This window comes from Epinephelus lanceolatus, chromosome 2, assembly GCF_041903045.1.
Source record: "Epinephelus lanceolatus isolate andai-2023 chromosome 2, ASM4190304v1, whole genome shotgun sequence".
Classification (NCBI taxonomy): domain Eukaryota; kingdom Metazoa; phylum Chordata; class Actinopteri; order Perciformes; family Serranidae; genus Epinephelus; species Epinephelus lanceolatus.
Genome location: NC_135735.1, coordinates 34,428,062 through 34,455,394, shown reverse-complemented (window position 1 = coordinate 34,455,394; position 27,333 = coordinate 34,428,062). Strand labels below are relative to the sequence as shown.

At 42.0% G+C, this 27,333-nt stretch overlaps 2 non-coding genes and 1 pseudogene across 2 annotated transcripts; 2 read left to right on the top strand and 1 right to left on the bottom strand.

Moving 5' to 3' along the window:
• Nucleotides 1-1,331: 1,331 nt before the first annotated feature.
• On the bottom strand, nucleotides 1,332-27,333 carry LOC144458944 (uncharacterized; annotated as a pseudogene).
• trnae-uuc (transfer RNA glutamic acid (anticodon UUC)) lies at nucleotides 2,955-3,026 on the top strand. The gene has a single exon. It is a non-coding gene; the product is annotated as a tRNA-Glu (tRNA).
• Nucleotides 4,749-4,820, top strand: trnae-uuc (transfer RNA glutamic acid (anticodon UUC)). Its single transcript has one exon. It is a non-coding gene; the product is annotated as a tRNA-Glu (tRNA).

The window sequence follows — 27,333 nt, the reverse complement described above, 5'->3', positions numbered from 1 at the left end:
AACTCCTACCAGCATCCAACAGCAAATAAGGAGAAGTTCAGATGAAGAGAAGGGCCAGAAATAAAAGTCAGGCACAGAGACTTAATCTGTATTACCTCTGTAGAGGGGGTTATGTTTTCATTTTTTTTGTTTGTCTGTTGTCAGCAGCATCACGGAAAAACTACAAGCCTGATTTACATGAAACTTGGTGGAAGGGTGCAGTATGGACCAAAGACGAACCCATTACACCTTGGAGTGGATCTGAATCACTGGGGTGGATACACAAATTATTTTTCACTTTTGTTAACATCAGGGAAATACACGCAATACATCTTTAAATCCAGTCCATGTTAGTAAAGTTCAATATGGAGACAAGTGACCAGCTAGGAAGAAATATTTTTTTAACCCCTTTTGAATTGTGCCATAGCTTACATATATGTTTGTCAATTTAAAAGATAAAAAAGTTGCAGTTTATCGTAGGTTTGTTGTACTACCACTTAGTTCTGTGTGAACGTGCTCAGTGAACAACATCTCACACAATATATACATTGCCATATACGCCAACACAAGTTAGCCAGCTTGCTAGATTATTTATGTTCCATGCACATTGTAATGTTATCTTACCTGATGTTTGTGATGCCACTTTTTTCTCAAACTAAGGTGTGGCTATGGAAACCAACCAATTATACTTCTACTCATATTCAAATATGAATTGTTTATAATAACGGTACCTGGAATATTAAGGAAATAATGTATGTCCAGACATATATAGAGGTTGTACTTGCAGATTTGCATGTCATACAGACTGGACTATTGGCCTTGGCGTAGGTCTGCGCTGTCCAGGTGCCCTTCTAGTTATGGTTTCTTTTTTATGAGACAAGAGCAAGATCACATCTTCTCCTTCAGTCCTTCAGCCCTACCTGTTAATTTTCTTGGGGAGGAAAGAGGTTGGAGTTATATGAAGGTTGTCATATGAGTCTGCTCATACATCAAACCAGATGACCTTAGCCTCAGTGACAGTCAGGACAGGACGGTGTGAGTGTACCAGCGTGTATTCTTGTGTTACCATGTATGAGCACACAAAACAGACTTGTGTGCTGGAGACTATGTACACACAGTACATCCTGATTTTCCCATAATTTGGCTTGTTTGTCTACGTCACACTCAGCTTCACCCTCTGTTTTTCCTGAGCCTCCTCATTTCCGCATAGCTACGCTGAATATGCTAATCAGAACATGTGAAACAGTGAGCAAAACCAGGAAGCTGTGGGTACGCTCAGGGATATCCTCAGGTATAGGATTACACTGGCTGAAGATTATTATTGATTTGCTCATGGAGCTGTCAGTCTCCTCTCAGCTACCGGGAGCAGGGTGACTGACAGGGACGGGGTTGGGTGGCCCGCAGCCAACCAGGAGGAACCACTCTGCTGGATGGGCTGGGAAGATGGAGGGAGATTGAGAGAAGGATAACACAGAGGGATAGGGGTAATTGATGATTGTTTCAGCAGTGGAGTGGGAGGAGGGAGAGGAGAGTGGAAGAGAGACATACGCAGAGGAAGAAAGGGAGAGAGGCTGATGAATGGAAGATGGAAGAGAAATGACTGAGAGCAGAGAAAGGTAGGTGATGAGACAGACAGACTGTTGTTGTGTCTTCCCTGTCTGTGAAGAGGGACATCCAGTTGGAAAAATATGTAGAATTTGTACATGTTTGAATAGCGTCTTTGCATATGATGTCATACATTGTTGCACTGCCCAGATGAAGGGCGGGTAACTGGAGGCAAAGACTGCCAACACTGCACAACTGTTTATTTTTACAACTGTTCCCATTGATACAATTGGGACAAAACAAGGGCCAATGTTAGTCCCGAAAATATTAGGACGTAAAAGGGAGACGTAAAGAAAAAAAACACACAGAGATGTAGATGAAAAACCTCCATCTTCAGTTTGGAGGAGCAGAGTTAGCTCATTTTTCACGTAAACATTATGGCATTGTCTTTAACATGCCTTGAGCTACAATGTGCTGTTCAAACCTTTCTGTGTTTTTAGCTATCACCAGACTCATGGGAACATAAAAAAAAATAAAAACATTAACAATAGTGGCTAAATTTAGCTAACGTTGGCTAGTAACATTTGCCCGGCAGTGGTGCATCCATGTGCAGAGTTAAAGATATATATAAAAGACAGTTATACTCAAGCATATTTACTCACCTGCAAAAAAAACAAGGCGGCAGTCATTTCAGTCGTCGACCCAACTGCACAAAAAATAGTTATAGCCCTCCAGATTCTTGTACACTTTCATCGGCTCACCATGTAACGTTAGTAACGTTGGGAGGTCTGGAGGATGAGGTTATTTGTAATGACGATCATGTCCACACTACGACAAGGGGCCATATTGAAAAAAATACTTGATTTTGAGAATAAAGTCATAATATTACAAGAAAAAAGTTGTAATATTACGAGATTAAACTATTAAAAACTCCCAGGTTAAAGAAGAAGATGATTTGAGGGTATACTTTATTGACCCCCCAGGGGAAATTCAATTTTTTCACTCTGTGGTCATATACATACACATGCCCGATATACATATACATGCCCGGAATACACACACATGCACAAACAGGACCTATACATGCATTAAATGGAGAGATGTCAGAGCAAGGGGATTTCCCATCGACAAGGACACCCCAGCAGTGCCCAGGGGGGGAACCGACACATCTCCAGTTACCAGTTCATGCTCCATATTTGGTCCGAACAGGGACTCGAGCTGGTGACCCTATGTCCCCATGGATTAAGCCACTGCTGCCCAAAGCCAGTATGTTGAGCACTGCTGAGGTGTCTCTGAGCAGGGCACCGAACCCCCAACTACTCGGGGCAAGCTAGGTGCTTTTGAGTGTGCCTTTTGTGCTTATAGGCCACTGACATGGTGCCGTAAAAAACATGGCATGTGAATGTTGTGTTAATTTAGCTGCATACCAATCCCATATGGTCTAGCGGTTAGGATTCCTGGTTTTCACCCAGGCGGCCCGGGTTCAACTCCCGGTATGGGAGCAACATTTATGAAATGGTAATTGTAGCTCACTTACCGGACCCCAGGAAGAAACCCCAAGTACCCTCAAGGAGGTGACCTTGAAGAGAGTTGTTATGATACTGTTCCTAGGGCACAAAATTATGTCACCAACCTGTCATCCCAAAAGTTAACTCACCCTTTGCAGCATGTGAGCAACTGATCGTTGAGGTGTTCACTGTCCCTGTGTGGTGCCACCACCTCTGGCAGTTTTCACTGCCCCCTCCCTGCTTTTCCAGCAAGTTTTATGTCACCAAACGTGGGTGTTTCAAGCCAAAACATGATCTTTCTCTAATCATAACCAAGTAGTTTTTGTACCTAAACCAACCCTGACCACACCTTCACCACAGTGCTAAGGTGAGGCTAAAGGTTGGGGTTAGCCGTAGTTTTGATGGTTAGGGTTAGGAAGAATTTTGTCTATAAAGGTTCTCAGAAGTATAGAACTTTGTGTCAGCATGTGCTTTTGTACACACTGTGTGTACATTGGTGTATTTTTAACAGTTGGTGCAGGAGTGTTCTGTGTAACATCCTGGCCTTCTTTTTTCAAGGCCCTCTGTTGCAGTGCACAGTACATCCAGTTTTTAGCTAAAAGAAATCTTAAGCTTTAGTGATGTTGTTGAGCCCTATAGGCCTAGAAAATCAGACAGTGTGAGTGTTACGAAAGTAAGCCCCAAGAAACAGTGCTGAGCCATTTGACACTTCTGAACCGTTGAGATGCAGGTCATGTGACACCCTCTGACCCAAAAGAGTTTTTCCCCTGTGTAATATTGCAAAAGAAAAGTTGTAAAGGATGCATGAATTTTCAGTGCATCACACCTCTGTGCAGAATAAAAAATTGAGCCATTAGGTCCAATAAAACTTAAGAAGTCTCAAAGAGTTGTGTGAGGACATTTATTTTCATGTGTGTGGGGAGCCAGCAGGATGTCAGTCAGCTCAGCCATAGAGACTCTAATGCATGTGCTCTGTGGGCCAAAAACACAAAACCATTAGGGTGGGTTTCTAAGCATACTGTGGTTAAATGTAACAGGAGAGGTACCAATATTATATTAAGAGGGATTAATTTTGACTTGCCATAGCAAGTTGATTACACCTGTGATTTCCTGCACGTGTCAACATGTCCACCATATTACACTACATAAATATCTGGTTTTCAAAATGTGCATTTCTGACAGCAACAACACTTTTTCTCAGGACAATTAGTGCTAATATACATACTGCATCTTTTACCACCTGGAAAACATAAGGTCAAGTACTGACTGCTACTTTGTGCCAACTTTCAAGGGCTCAGAGGCAGATTGCACCTGACATTGCTAAGCAACCATAACCAACACCACATCATAGCATCTTGAGTTTGGAGCTGATCGTCTTGCAGGCACTATTTTTGTGTATATTAAAATAATATTTGTGGGACAGATTTAAAGCTCTGAGTGGCCCTGTATTCAACTTCTTCTCCATAGTTAACACAGACTGATGTTTACAAGAGAAAGGGAAAATATCTGCGTGATTGTTCCTTGTCACATGGCATGCAGAGTGCGCTGCTGCATTGTAGAAGTTTTTTTTAATCTCATGGCAGCTGTCTAACCCTTAAAAAATGGTGCTTTTGAGTGTGCCTTCTGCACCTTACATTGACAACAATAAATATAAGACTGTAATAAACATGGCATGTGTATGGCATCTTAGATATTGATATTGTTGTAAGACATCAGTCCCATATGGTCTAGCGGTTAGGATTCCTGGTTTTCACCCAGGCGGCCCGGGTTCGACTCCCGGTATGGGAACAACATTTATGAAAAGGTGGTTGAAGTTCACTTCCTTGACTAAGGAGCACTGAGAACCCTCAAGTAATTGCCCTTGACGCAGGATTCTCTTGCCATTCTGAGGGCAAAAGATTGGGTTAAAAAGGTGTTTTCCCAAAAGTTAACACACCCTTTGCAATATGTGACCCACTCATCTTAGGGAATTTTACCGTCCCTTCATGGCATTTCCTAGCAGGCTTTGAGCCACCATCTCTGCCAGTTTTCACCACCCTGTCCCTGCCTTTCCAGCAAGTTTTATGCCACCAAATGTAGGTGTTTTAAGCCAAAACATGATCTTTTGTAGTTTTTGTGCCAACACCTGACCACACATTCGTCACAGCATTGTTGACAAATGTAACATATCTATGGTTTACAGAAACATACAATGCTTGGTTTGCTTTGGATGTCTAACTGCAGGTATTTTTATTTTTTGAGAAACGGGATTTCAGAGCAATGGCCATTTGTTTTTTGGATGCTGCTGGAGAAAAGAGTTTTTGGTCCAATGGGACATAGAATTCAGGCACCAGACCCTTAACTGCTCGGGGAACCTACTATGCAGCCCTCTGACATTTGTCCACAGTAATGCTTGTCTATAGGTCCAACTGGCCAGTTGCCAGTTGGATCAGGTTTGTAGCGTGTAGTCTGGGGTAAGTGGCCAATGCTGTCCTGTATAACTGCAAAATGATATGAAGTTACACTAATTTCCTCCATTATGGAGTTATTCTGAACACTACCCTAAATTACACGAGTAAATGTCAAGATGCAACTGACTCATTGAAAACTGAGAATAAAATTGAAAGCAAACATTGTTCCAAACAACTATAATCAAACCAACAACCACTCAGACATTCAAGCTTGTGTCAGACATTCAAACTTTAAAAACAAACAAACAAAGCAGCCATGAAAAAAACTGCTGGCCCATAAACATTTAAGTGAGAGAGACGTCTCACCCAGACAACTTTTTAACGTGCTATGATTGTTGGTGCCAGACAGACAGCGCGGTTGCTCCATCTCAGGAAACAGACGCCCTAATTGGATTTTCATGCACTAAAGTGTCTAGTTTTCTAAAAGAAAACACATAGTAAGCTGCTCTGGAGCTTTTATTGTTTACATTTGTGTGTATTATAAAGATGGCATACATTTACGTTTGAGGCATTCAGCTGATGCTCTCTCCGAGAGTGACTTACAATGAGTGGGAGAATAAAACGAGGTGTAGGTATGATATATTGTAAGGAATGACACCTCATTTGTGGAGAGTCTCTGTGTGTGTAAATCTAGTTTGTGTGATGCCTCCTGTATCTGTGGAAGTCCTGCTCCCTGCTCAACACTTACACAGAAGCACTTTAATCAACCATCATCTACTGATGGGCAACAACACACACACACACACACTGGCAGAAATACACACACACTGCAAGTTTATTTTTCGTACTTCTTTTATTCTGGCTTTGCCTTCTCTCACTTCCACATACTCAATCTCTCGGTGTCTTTCTCTCACTCTCTTTTATACACACAAACACATGTAAAGTACGCGCGTGCGCACACACACACACACACACACACACACACACACACACACACACACACAGTGATTCCTTCAGAGTGCAGACGCAGGCAGAAACAGTCACTCTGATATTATTAGACATTGCACTTTAGAAAGCCAGATGATTCATGTTTTTATTTGAGAACCATAAAACAATAAAGTATGATTGCAGCACCCACTGCTGCTGCAGCTTCCTGTTGCGGGACAAGACGGAGGCCAATAAATGACAGCGTTGATTTCTGTTCACACATTACTCTTTGCCATGTAAAATTATCCATATTCATCTGTAGAGACACAGCGAAAAGGGATTTTAATAAAACACTGACAGATGTATTACACTAATGAGCCGTGGTGAACATACAAGTCACACACGAAAAAATAATGCCCATGCACTACACACTCGTGCAAATCTGAAAAACTATTTTGTATTTATAATGGGCTGCAGTGGAGCTGAAATCCAGTAAGATTGCAGGAATTAATGAGAATGAAAAGCTTAAGAAGGTGCTTGAGGTTAGAGAAGTGTGCCATTTTAATCAGAGGTGCAGCAGGAATACTTAAGACAAAGGAGGAAAATACCACTGCTCCAAACTCCAACTCCAACAAACTCCAACTTACTCTTATTGGATGATTGACAGAGCATCAGATTAGTGCTTATCTATTCAGCTACAATATTCAGTTTAAAGGCTCAGACACACCAAACCGACCTCAAAGAACTAGTGGCAACTGTCTGACTGTTGTGTCTCCTTGCGTTGCTTATGTCTCAGCCAAAAAGTTGCATTCAAACACACCGCAAAGACTATGGCCAGCTACCACGTATGTTCTGCGCCTTTGTGAGAGGAAATAACTCTTCATACCAGCAGGCAGCAGTAGCCTGTATTTGACATTAAAAAAGTTAAACCAGAAGGCCGACAGGACGACTCCAGTCAGCCAGTTAGCACATTAACAACGCAATCTGATGTTGAAAGAACTAATATCAATAACACAATTAAACGGTTTCTGCTGATGAGCTCAATGGCTAAAAAAAAAAACTTACTTAAACTAATATAACAAGTTTGTTTCGATCTTACGCCCTCTTGATATGAGCCATTTGTTTGCTTTCCTCACTTCCATTTCTCTTTTCATCCAGTGCCATTCAACATGCTGAATCAGCCAAAAAAAGCGGACAAGAGCCATTAAGTGCCAACAGTGCAGGACACATCACAAAAAGTAGGGCGACATATGATTACAGCCCAACATAAACAGATGTCCGACTGTCAGCTTGGTGTGTCAGGGCCCTGAGGAAATTAAAAGAAAATAATACACTCTAAAAATTATCCGATGGTTCAAGTTTATAAAATTAAGGTAACAATTTGCATTTATCTTTTAAGTGGCCCCAACTCTGGCGTTATTGAGTAAATCCTTTGAGTCTTTTATAGTCTGACAAACTCAATTAGATTGGTACAGCCAACATGATCTTGACCTTGAAATACTTAATTAAGTTGAACCAACTTAATATTCATCCAAAGTTGATATTTAATGATCAAACTATTTTATTCAAGACATTCTAACTCGTTTATTTTAATGCCATCCTACTCAAAAATGTCAAAAATGTTTTTGATTTGGACCAACCTTTTAAAATAAGTTGGCAACTGACTGAAACACATCAGTGAAACAAGTGTACATTTTTTATGTTGGAAATCTTCTTTATTACCTCCGCCAAGGAGGTTATGTTTTCGCCGGTGTTGGTCTGTTTGTCTGTTTGTTTGTTTTTCTGCAAAATAACTCAAAAAGTTCTGAACGGACTTTGATGAAATGTTGATAATGGGACAAGGAACAGATTTTGGTGGTGATCGGTTGAAGCGAAGTGGATAAAATAATAAAATGCTGGGAAATCCGAGCTGCTTGGCGGAGGTCTGCGCTCTCTGAGTGCTTTTCTAGTTTTAATTGTTATCCACTAACCCCATGAATCATTTTTTAGAGTGTTCTTTTCTCGTAACTCTGTTACCTCCAATCTCTGTTGTTTAGAAACTTTGAAAGCTGAAACAGTTGTCCAGAGGGACTTAAAGGCATTAGTATACTTAAAACAAAGAGCTTGTCAAATCTTCAACCTGCATATAGCACATCTTCCCTTCACTCTGTTTTGAAATAGGAATTGGGGAAGGCTGTGTCTGACAGTTGTTCCCAAAACTGGCATCCTAACAAGCAAGGCCACCTCACTCAGCCACTGACCAGGTGTGGGGAGGTGAGAAGGTGGACAAGCTTCAAGCCTCTCCTTTGACATAAGCTATTCTTTCATTCTTCACACTGCCATTCGTGTGTACAACTGAGTGCGACAGCCTGAATGCCTTTTAGAGAGACTGTCTAAAAGTGTGCACTGTTATCCCCATTTGTATGATTCATGCCATCTGCCCCCACTCTCATGACCTCAGGCTTTTTGCCCGGCCTTCGGTGTGGCCATTTGGAGGAGCTATAAACATGTCTGCCGTTAGACATGGTCAGATGACTCATCGCACCAAGTTTGTTTCAAGCATAGTCTTACCTTCATTCCAACAGGTATTGGGACCCTTTAGTGGATAATTTCAGGTATTTAACATCTGAAGAACGTCAATTTTTTGACCATGGGAAAGCTGCATGTTTAATATAACTGCCTGCCCAATGAGATGTCCATTAGATATCACCTCCTCACTGAGTTCAATGCAAATAATTTAACAGTTTTGAGCAGCATTACAGTGTGCTACTGAGAATGCTGTTAAATAATTACAAAACTGTGCATCATGCTCAATGAAGTGATTTTTCAAAATATAGCTACCTAAGGGTAATATACATGTCATTCATTTATATCAGAAATTGACTTGTCAGTATCAAATACTGGATTCTAAGTGTACGAATATCACATCTTTCTCAGTTACAGTACTGTAGAACACGCCAACAAGCGCTACTTTGCCTCACCTGCAAGAACAACTTCACAGGCTTTATTTCACGTAAGACATTTGGCTGAATTCCATCAACCTGCCTCAGGTTAAGGGTCCTGATGCTGTACACACTTGTTCACTCTCACGCTGTCATGACTTCTTGGGACACTTGAATAGACGGTCTCATCTCGCTCACAACGCATCAAAATTGCCCACTTGGGCACCACTTAGCTTCTGTGTGAGCCACTAACCATCTCCAGTGTGAACCTATCCATGTCATTACTAGGTGTTCAGAGAGACTAACCCAAGTTTAAAGAGTGCAAGGGAGGGGAGGTAGATGGATCCAACAACCACTGGACTTTGACCCAGGAGACCTGGTCGAGATCAACAAACATCAACATCAGTTGTGACACTCAAAGCCGGGTTTGTTTTAGTGACACATCGCTACCTTTCTAGCCGCGTTTGTGCCACACAAAGCTAACTGCCAACCCCTTGTCACCGCTGACCACTTCTGCATCAAGATACAAGGCAAAAGACTGCCCCTGCTGTCATTTTAGTAACGCCTTCTGAGATAACCTTAGAATGGACCTGAGCCATTGTTAACGTCATTAGTAACACTTGTGCTTTTCCTAATATGACAAGTCAAAATGCCTACTGTGAAAGAGGTCCTGTTGTATCAGTGAGTGGGTGTGTTTCCATAACTTGTTTGAAAAGGAATATGGGGACTTTAAATAATTTTTAATGTATGGTATTTCCATTCATTATTTTGCGTGCTCTCTGGATAATTCATGTTGCTTTGTAGTTTATTAAACATAAAAAACCTCCCATCAACCTTTGTTCAGAGGCATCACCAGTGGTCTTTACAGCTGCAGGTCTTTTAGAGTCCATTTCTAATCAGGAGTGTCTTCCCTACCACTCTACCCTCAAGGCCAGAAGAGAGCTACAACTTCTTCCAGCTCAACAGATCAACTCTGAAGCTCTCGGTGAAGCCACCGGCTGTTTTCACCACTCTCAGTAATACTCCTTTTTCTCCAGCCAAACTTATGTACAGAGACTCCAGATCTGTGAGTCTCCAAAGTTTCAGACTTCTTCCATTTTAGAAGACTGAAGCCACTGGGCTCTTTTATACCATGCCCTGGGTGTGTTCCTTAACCCAACTCATCTTCAGAGTCTACAGAGAGTTCATGGATCGGCTTTTGCTCAAATGTTCTCTGTGAACTGTGAACTTTTCAAATTAAATTAAATTTGTTACAGGTTAAACATTCTAAAAGGGTTACTAAAACAAAACCAGATGCATGTAGTATGTTTGCATTTAAAATGCACTGAATTTGTACAAGATCTCTCATCATTATGGGTTTTTAGAGTAAATATATTTTAGGCATTTTAGTTAAGCCTGCAACACAAAAACTGAAGCCTGTGTGTACACACAGTAACTGTTTTCTCCAGGTTTTGACTTTCCTCTTCCAGCACACATTATTTACAGACAGCTGGCAACTGTCTGCCACACCTCAAGGTGTTTGTGTCACCGCCAAGCACGCCCGCGCACACACACACACACACACACACACACACACACACTGACACATCACTACCCGAGACACACACAACAGACAGCGTGTCACACAACCCCTGGCCCCACCTCACTCTGTCCCCTTAGCCTGCCACTTCACCACCACCTCCCTCCTTCCTCTGTGTGTGTGTGTGTGTGTGTTGATATACATGTCCGTGTGTGGCTTGGTTGTGTGTGTATTGGAGTGTGAGAGCACACACGTCTCCCTCTCCCACCTGAAATATGGCTGTGTCTGCCCGGTCTGTATATCTTGGCTCGTCCCTTCAGCAGAAAACCTTGGTCGCTGCTGATGGAAGAAGCACCACCACAAATAGCTCAGAGACGCAGCACTCTAACAGGTCACAGGCAAAACGAAGGAGGCATGCACTCAATGACATCTGTGGACTGCATTCACGCACTGTTGATCTGTTACTCATGGAGGAAGGATGATGTATCAAACCATAAAATGTTATGCTTGTAACAAAAATAGATAAAACAATATTAAATCTAATGATCAGAGAGTAACCAGTACAGACCTCTTATCTTTGGATGGTTCTTGTCTGTGTGGGACATCATCCAAGCTATATGTCACAGTCACCTCTTTATTATGTCATGATAATGACATATACATTATGATAATGTAAAGCAATTTAGCCAAAACTCAGTTAAAAAAAAACAATTCATAGATATACAGTTTTTGTCCGTTGCATGAACACGTTTTGCAAAACTTGGCTCACTGTGTCAAAACTCTACACACAAGCAAATAAGACACAACACTGGGAAATAAACCAACTCTGCTATCAAAACCTAACAATCCTTTGTCAAAATGTCACTCTGATGACAAAATGATACCCACTTGCGTCATATGAATACACTTTCAGATCAGCAGCAACACACTAGTCTACTTTATATAAAACACTTCAGTCTTTCGTTTTCACTGTTTTTATTCAGTTCCACAGAAGGCACGTTTTCACAACAACCAAAAAATGAAATACTCAATTCAAAATCATTACATTACAGTAGTGTATTTTACAGTACAGTAAATTCAGTTAAAGCAAAAATAAAACAAAAATAAAACAAACAATACACTACTGTAAACACAGAAAAACACAACTGTGCGCAAGTGGGCTTATGGATCCTGCCGTCTGTTGGGGTCTGGCCACAGGATCTCATCAGCATCACGAGCAATGTCTTTTCTCGCTAAGCATCGGGGAAAATATCCCCTTGTGTGCCAAATCCATCCCTGGATTGACCTTACCTCAATGTCTCCGCAGGCCTGTTCCATTGCCTGCAGAAGAGGCATACGGGCATGTGGTTGGCGGTCATATACGCACCATCTCCAAGCGGAAAAGAATTCCTCTGTAGGATTTAGAAATGGCGAGTAAGGGGGCAAGTACACAACTTCAAACTGATCATGGTTGGTGAACCAGTTCTGGACCAGAGCAGCCCGATGGAAACTAACATTATCCCAGACAACAACAAACCTGGGCTGCTCTGGTCTATCCTGTACAACTGCATTATGAAGTGCATCTAGAAATGTGATTATGTGTTGTGCATTATAGGGACCCAGTTTGGCATGATGGTGCAGTAGCCCTCGAAGACTTACGGCGGCACACAATGTGATATTTCCCCCACTCTGCCCTGGGACGTGCACAATTGCCCTTTGGCCAATTATATTACGTCCCCGTCGTCTGTTTTTGCTAAGGTTGAATCCAGCCTCGTCAATGTAAATACATTCATGAGGCTGGGCAGCTCCATCCATGCCCAAGATTCTCTGAAACAAAAAATAAATATTGTGGATGGCTTTATTCAAAGCACACAACTACACTACTACACATACAGATCCGCCCCACCCCACCACACAGGTACCTGTGTAGCTTTCTGAAAGTATCTATGTGGTACTGATCCAGTGGTACATATTCAGCTGTTACTGGACTGTACCCATTCTGTATTGTAAATGTAAAGGACTGTAACACTTACCTGTACATATTCATGTCGAAGTTCCTTCACCCTGACACCGTTCCTCTCAAATGGGACCATGTACAATTGCTTCATGGTCATGTTGTGCTTTACCAAGATGCGTCTGATAGTGGTAATGCTTACTCGATTTATGTTGTTGAATACTTGCCTATCTGCAAGTATTTGTTGCTGTAGCTGGTGGAGACGGATTGCATTGTTTGCTCTGACTAGGTTCACTATGGCAAGTTCCTGCTGTTGGGTGAACAGGCGTTGGCGTCCACCCCCAGTAAGTCTTCTAGCCATTCTGTAGAAAAAATGCAACCACAAATTGTTATTGTTTGCTTCTTTTTTACAGTACTGTATATAACTGTACTTTCCTGTATTTACCATACACAGTACTGAAACATCTCAAAACGTTATCACGGTATGTTTCACAAAACTACCACTTTTGTTCGAAAAGGAGCATTAGCCACCCTGCAATACAGTACATGTGATACGGTAACGTGGTATGGTACAGTACTGTAAATACTCTAGATACAGTCTGAGTAGAGTAGAGAGCTGAAGACATACCTGTTTTCCAGTCAGAGTGTCCTTATTATGGATGAAACTGTGAAACGGCTTAGATTAGGGTGGAGTCTCTGCCCAGCTTCCCTCATGGTCAGGCCATGGTTTATGATATGGTCCACCAAAGTTGCTCTTATGTCATGCGAAATAATGGTCCTTGCATGGCCTCTTCGACCACGTCCTCCTCTCTCTCTCTCTGTCTTCCTCTTCCTCTGCCTCTAGCTCTCCCTGCCTCCATGCTTGCAAAGTTCTCAAAATGGCTTAACTGAGGCCTTTTTGTAGCTGGCTGATTGGTGTTCAGTTTTGTAAGTAAGTATTTTCAGGTGTGTGTCTAAGTATTTTCAATTAACCAATGTGTGTTGTATTTTGAATAGATGTGTTTTTCCAATGGTACCCTGAGATTTCATTTTTGAACTAAGTGTCTTATGTATGAAATAGTGTGTAGTGTGCAGGAGCAAGTGTGTTGCAGAAAGGAGCAAGTGTGTTACAGAATTGCAACTAAAGTGCAAAGCAGCGCTTTTGTTTAAGGTATGGTTACATTTTGTTTAAGGTATAGTACAACAACTTCAAGTTATGTTACTTTGGTTTAAGCATGTGTCTATAGTGTTCAAGCAATGGGTAAAAACTGTAATAACCAAATGGGAATCTCTGTTTTGGGCTAATCTGGTGATTTAAATAATGTGATCAATACCTGACCCACGTAATAAGGTCAGTATTGGTGCCAATACCAATAAAATACATTGGAAAAATCTCTGACAGTTGACAAGCATCTGATATCTGAACCCTATTAGAGATAACATGTCCTTCCAAGTTTGTCGATTACTGTCTCAATGTCAGCTACATTTGTAACTCTGTCATCAGTCATCACTGTTTAGCTTCACTGATAAAAACACTAATAATGTATCTCACAGCAACAACAGTGAACATTTAATCTATTTCAAAAAAGAGTTCATTGCCTATTTAGCCTTGTGAGAAAAAAGGGTTCTTGTTAAAGGGATAGTGCACCCAAAAATGAAAATTCAGCCATTATCTACTCACCCTCATGCTGAGGAATGCTCTGGTGAAGTTTTAGAGTCCTCACATCCCTTGTGGAGATCGGCGGGGGGAGCGGCCAGCACACCTAATGGCATACGGTGCCCCAGACTAACATCCAAGAACACAAAATTGAATCCACAAAGTATCTCCATACTGCTCATCCGTAGCGATCCAAGTGTGCTGCAGCCCCAACATAAAAAGTTGTTTGGAAAAACGGCATATGAATTCTGTTTTTAGCCTCACTGTAGCCTGTAGCTCTGACTGCTTCTCTGCGCTCCGCGCTCACGTGTGCGCGCTCAGGGTGATCGGTGATGCACAGTCACTGAAGAGCAACAGTCTCGTCAGTACTGATGTCCAGATTCTCAAGTGCAGGCATCGCCAATTCCCAGTCTGAGCAGCAAAGACTTTCCTCACCCGTTGGCACTGCTTTGCATTTGAAACAACTACACCACCAGGTTTCCAGTGTGCGACTCCGGTATTCTGCGGCTGGCTGAGGCTCATGAGCTGCGGCGGCTGCTTCATCCAGTAGCCTGAGTTCCGTACGTATACTCGGGCTCAAACAAATACGGCTCAACAAAGAAATACCGTTCCTCCTCAATTTCAAAGTCTTCAGACATGTTGGGCTGTCCTTTGCTAAAAGACCGTAGTGCAAATTATCTTTTAGCTACTGTGGTTACCATTGTCTCCCCCTGCGGTGCACGTGTCACGTGATGTAAACACGGGTAAGCAAAGCTCATGCTTTCGCTGGTCTCGCTCAAGCGCGCACATGTGAGCACGGAGCACAGAGAAGCAGTCAGAGCTACAGGCTACAGTGAGGCTAAAAACAGAGTTCATATGACGTTTTTCCAAACAACTTTTTATGTCGGGGCTGTAGCACACTTGGATCACTACGGATGAGCATGTTGGAGATACTTTGTGGTTTCAATTTTGTGCTCTTGGACGTTAGTCTGGGGCGCTGTCAACCATTAGGTGTGCTTGCCGCTCCCCCCGCCAATCTCTGCAAGGGATGTGAGGACTCTAAAACTTCACCAGAGCGTTCCTCAGCATGAGGGTGAGTAGATAAAGGCTGAATTTTCATTTTTGGGTGCACTATCCCTTTAAATACACCAAAAACAATGCTGACAATAGAACAGCAAGGTGTATGCAGCACTGATGGTCACATTATTCTGCACATGATATTTAAATGAAACTCGTTCCACTGAATAACAAACACTCCCCAATCCCCTGTTGGCTGTAAAATGTGCCTTTTTAAAGTTTGTATTCATGTCCCTCTGAAAGATTGCAGCTGTCGTCAGTTTCTAGAAAAGCGGAACAAACCAAGTATACGGGTGGACAGTGGAAAAGTGGATTTGTGTGTTGCTGTGGGTGTTTTGATACTTTGAACTGAAGTCCATTCGATTTCAGTCCTTCAGCCACCTTTCAGCACACAGAGGGCGAGTGATACTCAAAAGGTGGATTTGGGGTGGATGGGTGAGGGTTGTGTTAGCTCTGTGTTCAGATGCTTTTCTTCAGATGCTCCAATTTACTCCCACATGCAGCAAGTTGAAAAATTCAGTCAAATTAAACCACAAACTCTAAATTGCCTGTAGCTGTAAATGTATGTTTGTTTGACAGAGTGGTGACCTGTTCATGGTGCACTGGTGCATGCTGGGATAGGCTCAGATTTTAAAGTAAAAAAACATAATGTAAGATTGAATGACATTAAGGGAATACTTCACCCCCAAATGAGCATTTGTTTATCTGTTACTAAGCCTGTGTTATGTTGAATTTGTCAAGAAAACTTTCTTTTTCTTGCATGCCTCCACGGTGAAGCAAGAATCCAGAAACAGAGAGAATTTCTGATTAATTGAATTCATAGGCGACCGCTTTTACCAACAGCAAAATTAGATCGAAACATCTTTACAAACTCTCACACGACTCTCGCAGTATAATCCAAGTCTCATTTATCCAGTCATGCGCTCAATACGTCCCAAACAGACAATTCTTATCAATGAGGAACTGAACAGACCTCGCTTTACGTGAGAGCTGCTGGTCTACCACTGCCTCAATCAGTTAGTTTTTTGTGTCATTGGGTGACTTTAGTGATTCCAGACACACATTAACACAAAAAAACTAACACACAGGCAGCAGTAGACCAGCAGCTACAGTGTTCAGTGAGATAAAATTATTGTTTTTGTCAATTGACCGTGGTGCGCATTGATCAGGGGTAGGCAACCTGTGGCTCCGGAGCAGCATGCAGCTCTTTTTAGCCCCTCTCCAATGGCTCCCTGTGGCTTTAACCAAAAATTAAGTTACATGGAAATGAATCACAGCTATTTTAGAACATTGTCATTTTCATTTATCATTGCTATAGGCCTTATTTGTACATTATCCAATTGTAAAAATGTGTAACCTATAGGTCTACAACAAATTTAAAAAATGTTTTAACATTTTGTCAACTAAAATGTGAGTCATAGCTACGTCTATAGCCTGGTGCCTTTTCTCTGGAACATGAAGATTGGTGCTTGTCTTGAGTCTGCTTTGCGAAGCTAGCCGTGGATTCCAATGCGAGAAAGGAAGTCTTGGAGTCTTAGAGTATAGACAGACTTGTTTACTTTTGCTGCAAGGCATCATATATTCATTAATACTTTACGGCAGAGTAGCCACCTAATGGTCAAACATATTTATGACTAGACCTATTAGCAATGTTGATAAGCTAATTTAGACTTAATAAGGCTGTGTTACCTTTATTATGAGGGTTAAATATATTTTGTGGCTCCAGTTTTTTGGACGAGAAATGGCTCTTCTGGTAGTAAAAGCTGCTGACCCATGACATAGACCGAGAGCATAGACAAGTTGTACTTTCAGTTCACTTTCAAATACTAAATTTTATCAAAAATGCATGTGTTTGGGAAGTACTGGGCATACAACTGGAAGTTTGCTGTTTTTAAATATGGTTTCCTTTTATTTCAATTCATCAAGATCTTTGTTCACCAAAGCAATGCAAAAAAACAAGTTCATTCACGAATTGGGTGACAGCAGGGTGAGTAATTCATGTACAAATGGCCTTTTGGGGGCTGAAGTATTCCTTTAATATGTAATATGTATTTTCTTTGACACAGACTGAGTAAAACCCTTAAAGGAGGCGTGTGATTTTAACATGTATGTGATTATAGGGTGAAAAGCAACATGTGCTTCTTTGACATGTGCTGTCAGGCTGTTACCAGGTCTTTATTCTTTCAAGTGTGTTGTGTCAAACTGCAGTGACATGTTAAAAGGGGCTCATCCTTTTTTTAAAGCATAGGTGTGTTCCACTGCACTGTGGGATTGACTTTCTCTTCACTCCACATATGCACTGTTCTCTCATTAGTGCCACCACAGGCTGCTGGAGCTTTGTTCAAGAGCACTTGACAGGTCACTGAGTGTTAACATCTAATGAGAGCATTGCACAGTAATCTTCAATGTGTCACACAGGCTCTCCAGTAGCATGGTGATGACTGGAGGATGATTGTGGAGGATTATGTAGAAAATGGACCCACTCAGGTAAAGTCCCCTCCAATCTCTCACTCTCTGCTCCGAGTGGCCCGCAGCCTTGTTGCCTGATGAAATCAATTATCAGTTTCCTCAATCAGATCACAGTCTCAACGACGAAAGACTGAAAGACTGGCACCTGCGAAGACTCCAAACAAACAAAATCAAGGAACAATGAATTATTCCGTTTGGAGGAGGAGAGTGACAGACCGCTACGTGGGATGTGTTTAATGAAATGCGGGCGCTCACAATGCTCACACACACATACTGGGGCTGTCAAGATATCGAACCAGAGAGGCCTCGGATACCTCCCATGGCTGCTTCAGAAACAGGATGCACCAATCAGCCTAAGGCGATTCTCTATGCGTGTTTGTGCATTTGTTTGTGTCTGAGAGTTTGACTGTGTGCTTGTATGCAGGTCTCACATGCATGTTCATGCACTTGTATTAATCAGCTTGCATGTTATGTTTTGGAGGAAAAAAATGGAATCATATGCATACGAAGCAATCTGTTTCTTTGTGTGCACTACAAGGATCTGCTCTTTTTAGGTTATTCTCCTGTCGTTACAACTCAGCAGTGCTAGAGGGAGCCCTCCTCCATTTCTCCCACTGACGGCAGCCAAGGACCCAACCTCCCCCCCACCCCCCACCCACGGACCCTCAGCCCCCCTCCCTCAGCCTCGAGGCAGGCAGCAGGGCCACTGGGCCAAGGCCAGTCCAGCCCTTCAGCCACAGAGATGGGCTCGGACGCCCCAGGGGACTCAAGAGGGAGCTGACGGGGCCTGAGCTGTGGTCAGCCACCGGTTGGGACAAAGACAGGAGATGCTGAATGCAATCTGACCCTGTCACTCACACAGTGGAAACAGGGTTGGGAGAAAGAGTAGAAGTAAAGGAGGGAAAATATAGAGAGGGGAAGACGGGGGGAGTCAGACAAAGATAGAGAGCATGACAGAGGTCCTGGCAGGGCTGAACGGATCCATCAATACAGTAAAAAGAAAGAAAGGAAAAAGATTGAGGCCAGGAATTATTTTTGGGTCGGTACAAAAAAACCTCGCCACTTTGCAGATTGGGTGTTTAGTGTAAAAACCCAAGGTCTAAAGCACGGCTGCAGTCTGGGCGCTGAAAAGCCATTCTCTGAATTCTGTTCTTTAAATGGGGAGAAATATTGATCTGGCTCAGCTGGCCCTGTAGTGCTCTGTGTGCATGTGTGTGTGAGTGTGTGTGTGATTCTTTGTCTTTTAGGACCCAGTGGGGGTGACGGTGGGGTGTTACCATGGATACGGCCTCACCCCCCCACCCCCACTATCCCAACACGCACACATATACACACATACATCCACGCACTGCCCCAACCAAGGCTGTAGGTGTAAAGTACACGCACACACACACACACACACACACACGTTTTTAAGGCCTCTGGTCAAAAGATGTAGAAATTTCTAAGGGCGTTTTTAGACGTGTCACAATCCTGGACGTACAGATAAGGATAGAAACTGCCCTAAGGCTACACAAAGCTCACACACACACTCACACACATGCAGTAAGGTCCAAGGAAACAGACAATCATGGTGAAAAAAAAACTGCAGAACACTAATGTGCGACACAGACTCATCGCTCATCATTTCCTTTCAATTTACCCTCTTTGTCTCATCCACCCTCAACACACTCCTCCTTCTCACATACACACACACCATGTTATGCTGTGTCCCTAATATCCTGTACATTTTTTTGTACTTTTACCCTTTTATATGGACTTAAACGCACACACAGAAAGCCATGTATTTTTACAAATGCAAACTAGCACTGTCGCACTGACACACACACAGGCACACACAGGCACACACACACCTGTCTTGTAGGAATGAGACATGAGGAGAGGAGATCAGAGTGGTTTACTGCCAGGTAACTGATATAAATACCCCTCATTACAATGGTGACAGGGGTTTCTTCTCTCCTCTGGCAAAATAGCATCATTAGGAACACACACACTCACTCACACACACACATAGCATGGGCACACCTGCAGATAAACAAAGATGCACACACAGACAAAAAGGCAGCTGATTTAAATGCAGGGACACAAATGCACAAACACTGTGGAGAAAAATACCAGCACAGCGCACACGTAAAGGTACCCAAATAAACACAGACATACAAACAGATGAATACGGTGCGCATTGCTCTTTTTCCTAAATGATGATGACGATGTTGATAATGATAGATCGTGGAGGGTTTCACAGGGTTATTATAAGGCAGGAAGTCGCAGTGCTAGCCGACACAGGGAGATCAATACGCCCAGGGTCAGTTACAATATTTAGGGTTGCATGACTCCAGGACCAAAATAAATCAGGATGTGAAATATTGTTGGGGTGGATGCCAGGATGGGCCTACAACTGAAACGAGTACGAGGGAGGAGAGGGAAGAAATGAGAGGAGGAGAGGAGACAGAGATAGAGAGCGTACAAAAGTGAAAGACGGAAAAATCTGTGGAAAATAAAGCAAACTAATAGTGCATGTAGGACAGGTGTGTGTGATTTAGTTTGACTCAGAGGATGTAAAAAGGCTTCATGAGCACATTTTAAACAATTTCAGCCAATGCATGATTCTCTATCTGCAGCACTCACACAGCCACACAACCACAGCATATTCATTATTATTACAGAATAATCCTTTTACATAATAACAATATAAATCAGTTACCTAAACTGCATTCTAATAACTAACTTTGGATAAAGTTTTGGAATAGTGTGTTAAGTATTAAACACATGAACACATGAAATACATGGAATCATTGTTAAAACAGTGGCGACCCTAAGACAGGGGCTGGGGGGGCCATGGCCCCTAATAGCTTGCCCCCTGGTGAAAAAAAACTGGAGGCCAACATAACTGTTTGCAAGAGGCTGTGGTCGGCTCATTTCTAACGCTATCACCAAGGTATCTTCTGAAACTAGACAACATAAGGCATCCACTGTGTTGCGACTACTATCGATGAAAATGGCCGCCAAGAGGCTGAGTAGGCTTGTAACTGTGACTAATTCAATAAAAGCCATGCTGAAGTCTAAAGATGCATTTTATGGTGGATTATTCAACAAACAATTGAATACCTAACGGAAAATTAAATGAAACAAAATATTACGTGATATGATTATTGTGAACAGAAAATATCAGAGCCAAAAACTCACCCTCTTTGTCCAAAAGCTGCCATGCCAGTGAATGAACAGGTAAAATAATTTGAAACCACACCCACCCCTGTGCCAATTACAACTACCAGAAGTGAAAGTGACAGAAAATGTGCAACTGAAACAAATAATACACAGAGGTTAAATGCACATTCTGGCTCTTACACAGGAACCAACCATGTCGGCATAGCTTGTCAGGAAACAGTGCTCTATAATTAGGCAAAACTCTGGCGAGGAACCGAATGACAAGGCCAATTCAAAGGGGAACTCTCACTTAAAGATATCTGAATGATAATGGGTTCTACGGGTACTCAGGAGTCTCCCCTAAACTTTAGAGGGCCTGTTCCCTGTAAATGTTTTGTTCCTTACAATCGATGTACTCTTTCAAATTAAAGCTGTATATTTGTCTTTTGAATCACTTAACATGTATAGATACATAACATATTAAAACAGGATTGCTGTGGAACTCCAAATGTTAACAGTGCCTGTGTTAGTCTATGCACATCAGATAATCAGTAACATCAACGTAAATAAAAAATCAAGGTATATCAGCTTGCAATTCCTTAACTCTCCATATTGACATAATTTTCAACTGGTCTATAGGAGACACAACAGCATAAGCGAATTCCTGAAATTCAGTCCTGACTTTTGTTTTTGGTGTGGCACCTCAAGTTTTTCAGTGGCCCCATATGGCTACCCCTATTAAAATAAATTATTCAACATCTTCCTACACTGCAAAAAGTCTGTGCATGTGTGCATGTTGTACTGTAGTTGTTGCAGCCATTTTGTAAAGTAAACTAATTCTTTCTTATTAGATACAGAGTAGACACATTTCACTCTAAGAAAACACTTTGAATGTGAGGTAACTGAAATCTGATTATATAATGTAAACACATTGCACTCCCTGCGACCGGTCCCCCGCCCTTACTTAGATTAGATCATATCTCACTTATTAATTTCTGCGATGAGGAGATTTGCTGTTTTGCTGAGTAATGCCACTGCTGTCCAAATGGACAGCGCAGAACAACAAAGGGAAGACAGATGAGCAACGAAAGAGAGCAATTATATTTCCTCTTTATAGTAAAGCTTTTAAACTTTTAGCTGATTCAAACATCCCCCCTCTTCTGTCTCGGTTCAGCAGGAGGAGCTGGTGAGGAGAGAATGATAGATGGACCCACAGATACGTCGTTTAAGGCAAACGCCAGAGCAGAGAAAGCTGCTGCTTAGGTCGTAACTGTTAAGACTGTTTACAGACGCCGTGCTTCCCATTTGTCGTTGACTGATTGTCGATTCACTGCCCCTGCAGAATTATATCTGTTTCTCTTTGGTATGCAGCAGCGCAGCTCCAAACAAAAAAAATGTATTAGCTTATAATAGACTCCTGTGATTCTCGTGTGTGTGTGCGTTTGTACATGCATTCGAATGCAGGCGTGTGTTTCTGTTTGTGTGTGTGTGTTTGCGTAATTGATTGGGGATTTCTGGGTCTATTCAAGAAGAGTTGACCTCTGACCTTCTTAACAAGTAGCAGCTCCGCCCCCCTCTGGCCCTCGAGTCTCTCAATCTCACACTGTGTTAAAAGAAATTAGTCACACACTTAACCACGCACATCCTGCCCATTGTTAAGTGACTCCTAAAGTGTGTCAAAGAGGTTTCATGGTTGCCTCAAACAGCTCTCGTCTCCCTCCCAGGCAATAAGCAGGTTCAACACACAAACACTTCTAGACACTAGAGCCAAGGTACTCAACCTTGGCCCGTGACCCCTAAAAACTAAAAGCATGGCTCAGAGTGAAGTCACACACACACACTACAAACAGTGAATGATGGCACTAATGTGATAGCTCTAATTTCCATTTCTTTAGACGATTTCACAAGAAGGAAAACCTACAAAATAATTTTAAATAAAATCCTACAGAAATCTATTTCCACTTTACTTATTCTATTTTATCATGTCACAACCAACTTGCTGTTGCTGAAGCCAAAACGATCTCCACGAGGCAATTAAAGGGGCACTCCACTGATTTTACATACAAAGTTCAGTTTATTTATCACAAGGAGTAAATTATAAATCTGTCAAAACAGCTGTACAATGTCCTCTTCAGAGGGTGCTCTCCAAATTTTGAAAAGATAACACTGATGATGTCATGGGGTTATTCTCAGATTGGGTTTAAATTTTTTAACAAAAAGTCAATGTTATGAACTTGGGATCAGGAGTTTGGAGGACAAGTGTGTTTGTCAGTATCTAATGAAATATACTATGAAGTTGCTTTATGGGTAATGTAGGATCCAGTGGGGCTTTATTTTTAGCTTGACCCATAAAAGGGACCCTTTTGCTGCTTTGATGTGAGTACTTGTATAAAACATCTCAAACAGTTGTCTGCACAGTGTCAGGTGTGCTAGTGTCAAGACTTTGTAGGCTTATCTGAATTGTCAACTAAAACATCACTGAAATTCAGTTCGGCTCCGACTTATTATCCTTTAATCTGGGTTGTGGAAGAAACCATGTGTTTTACATCAGTGATTCACAACTATTTTGGCTCATGACCTTTTAAAGTGAGGTAATGTCTACGTACGGCTGATTGTGACTAATGACTAAATCAACCAAAGCTTGAAGAAGTGTAGTTATCCAGTAATTTACAGGACAAAAAGCAAATATTAAAGAAATATCTAGTGGGAAAAAAGAATGTAAATTTGTATATGTATAACAGGATAAGAAGACTCAAACTCAAACCCTCCACCACAAGGCCACACCAACAGATATAATTTTGTGCAGCAAATATTTTTCTGCTTTCCTGTTCAGGTAAAAAAAAAAGGTAAAGAATAAAACATTAATTCAGCAAATCTGTAGGCAGAACAGACACACTGTATTTGTAAGAAAGACCCACATATGAGGTGAAATCAAAACAGTTTCTGCCCGTGTGTGTGTGTGTGTGTGTGTGTGTGTGAACACAAACGTGCAATTGTGTGAATTTCCGATCAACACACATGATCACACACACAGATCATGCCGGTGATTGAAAGTGTCTGCCGATTATTGATTTCCCACAGAGAAGTTGCTAAAAGTCTCGCAGCTAATCCTGGCGGGCTGAACACGCTGTAGATAATGACGTGTAATGAGCTAATGACTTGTTGAAATATTTAGTAGAGCCTCAATAAGGTTGCACTATTAGAGGTGGGAGAGGTCATTAGAGGACCGTCTGAGGGACGGCCCTTCGATTAGTAACACCCAGGGCCCTCGTCTGTCTCAGAGCTGCACACACACACACACACACACACACACATACAGGTATGGATAAAAGCATACACACCTACTCAGATACACATGTAGATACACACGCTCATGGTCAAACACACACTCTGAAAAAAAAAAAAGAGAATGGACAAAAAAGCACGGCTGTTAGTATTAGGAGTTGGACCATTGATCGGTCAGCTTTTAAGAGAGTGACCTTTTGCAGAGGGCTCTACTGGCCTTGATAAATCTGATCTGGGGGCCATCTGTGTCTGGGTGGGAGCAGCCTCTGTAGGATGGGACCCCAGAGAGGAGAGAAGTGAAAAGAGGGAGAGGAGAGGAGAGGAGAGGAGAAAGAAGAAAAGGAAAGACAGGAAAGGGTAGGAAAAGACAGACTAAGAGAGGAAAGGTCAAGGGGAGAAGAAAATTGAGGAGACGAGGGAAGTAGAAAGGCTAAGAAAATATAGTAGATGGGAGGACAGAGGGGGGAAGAAAAATGAAAGAAGAAAGAGAAGGAAACAATGGAGAGGGCTAGTTATTTGTTACAGATGGTTAACGAGTTGCTGGACAGCGATCATTAGTTATACATCTGCAGTATGTCTCTGACAGTCAGCACAGCCGCCGTGCAGCTGATAAAGACTCTGTGGAAAGCCATCTAATAGGCTATCAATGCAAACAGCCTAATTGCACAATGACTATTGACACAATAGCTATAAACATCTGAAGAGTTTGCCAGAGCGCGCTAATAGAGATCAGATCGTCTGAGTTGTGGCTTTCTAATGCTTAAATTAGAGTCTGTGTTTTTCTAAATACAGGGAGTAAAATGTAATGAGTGCAAATGAAGTCAGTGTTAGTCTGCACAGCAATCAGGCTTCTCTCACATGGATGTTTCTTCTGAGGAAATTAGAAACTTAAAATTGATTTAAAGAGTGTCATTAAGGCACCAGATGATCTAAAGCATTTTAATTTGTTGAATGATTTTATTAGTGTTATGGTTTTCCTCTCACAAACACTGAGCCAGACTGGACCATGGATCTGACAAACAGAAAAGTAAATTAATGATTAATGTGTGGATTTTAAGGAATGTAATTCACAGCACTCTTCTTCCATGAGAGCTATTACTGAGGCGCTCTTGAGCATGGCGGTAGCTACAACAGAGGACACATCCAACATCTCTCTGGTTCCACACAGACTAAGATATTTGATATAAAATTCTATTTCTAAGTATAGTGAAAAAAAATAGATTTAATATTCTCCGCCAGAGTTGTAAACCTGGCTAAACCAACAGAAAATATAACAACATGAATGATTAACTGAATAAACAGAATATTAAAATTTATGACATTTCAAATACTTAGGACTTTGGTTGTTGGCTGGTGTATTATTTTCCTAGGTGAATTCTGAGGGACGCTGGAACTGTTCTTAAAAATGCTGGCTAAAGTCAAGCCCTTAAGCAAGATAATTAAAGGAGTAGTTCAGTAATTTGGAAAGTAGGCTTATTTGCGTTGTTGCCTAGAGTTAGATGAGAGGATTGATTCCGCCCTCATGTCAAGTTAGAGCCAGGAGATGGTTAGTTTAGCTTGGTGCAAAGACTGTAAACGGGGAAACAGCTGGTCTGGGTCCATTTAAAGATAACAAAATCCACCTACCAGGACCTCTTAAGGTCAGTTATTAAGACATTATATATCATTTGTTTGATCTGTACAAAAGTGTAAGCTTAAAAAGGATCACTTTGTGGGACTATTTCTTGGCACTGTGCAGGCCACAAAGCTGAGACACATTGTAACACGTTATTAATGTTGTGAAACCAACAACAACAAAACTTCTTGGCCAGGTTTAGAAAAAAAAACATCTTCAGGTCAAAGAAAGGGTGTAAGGTGACATTCATTTGTACAAATACGAAAAATACATCAGTACGCGACAATTATACTTAAATTGCCAAACATTTTGTCAAAACAACACCAATTTTTGGTTTCCTGCTGGCTGGACATCGATCCCAACATTAATCATGTGGTGGTTTGGTTCCACCACAGGGATGGAAGACCTGTTGTGTTTGACCCATCCACCTCCCCCGCTTCCTGCCCTGTGTGGACTATCTTTTAGTCTTTATAAAACACAAGCAGCTCTGAACATCAAGTTTTGCCATGGATGGGATTATGAGTTGTTGAAAGCCCGGTGCATCTCATGAAGATGCTAAAGGCTGCCTTCAACGTCAATATCACATGCAGAGGGGTGACAAAGTGGTAGTATTTGACGCACTGGGAATGAGAACAAGCTGTTCCCCCTGTTATGCCAAGCTAAGCTAACCAGCTGCTGGTTGTACCCCGACCCAAGACATACACACATATTCACAGCTGTAAATGAACTGAAGTGATAAATTCATTTTTCAATTCTTTATTTATTGCTACAGACATGTGGGAGAGACATTCAAGAGAAACAATATTTGATCTAATTATCTGTGCTGTTCAACTCCAACAGATTACCAAATACAAATATCTTCTTCTCTTTCACCTTGCCATTTGCACATCAAAGCCGTGTGTACCATAGATAAGGCGTGCACACACACCTACACACACTTTGTCTCTCACAAACACAAACTATAACCCTCACCTGCTGCAGTAAAACAGTGTTGACTAATGGCAAAACCAGCATGTTCCTTACAAACCATCCACTCCTCCTGTACCTTCAAAACTTAACCTTAACACACACGCTCAGACATAAACACACACACACATGCTCACACACACCATTACTCTTTCTTTCTCTCTATCTACTACATTTAATTCCCCTTGGAAAAGACAGGTGCAAACGTTGATTGAGCCTGAGCCAGATTTAGCCCCAGCTCTCAGTGTGCGTCCAGCTGTACTCTCCAACCCACTGAGATCGATGTCCAGCCAGCCAGGCAGCCAGCAGGCAGGCAGCCAGGCAAGCAGCCAGTCAACCAGGCTGCACCCAGCGGGCAGAGGGGGCCTACGGCTTTCCCCCGGCCCCAGATACAGCCGCGCTTCACTGGGCTCATTGGGCAGACCGCAGCGGGGCAT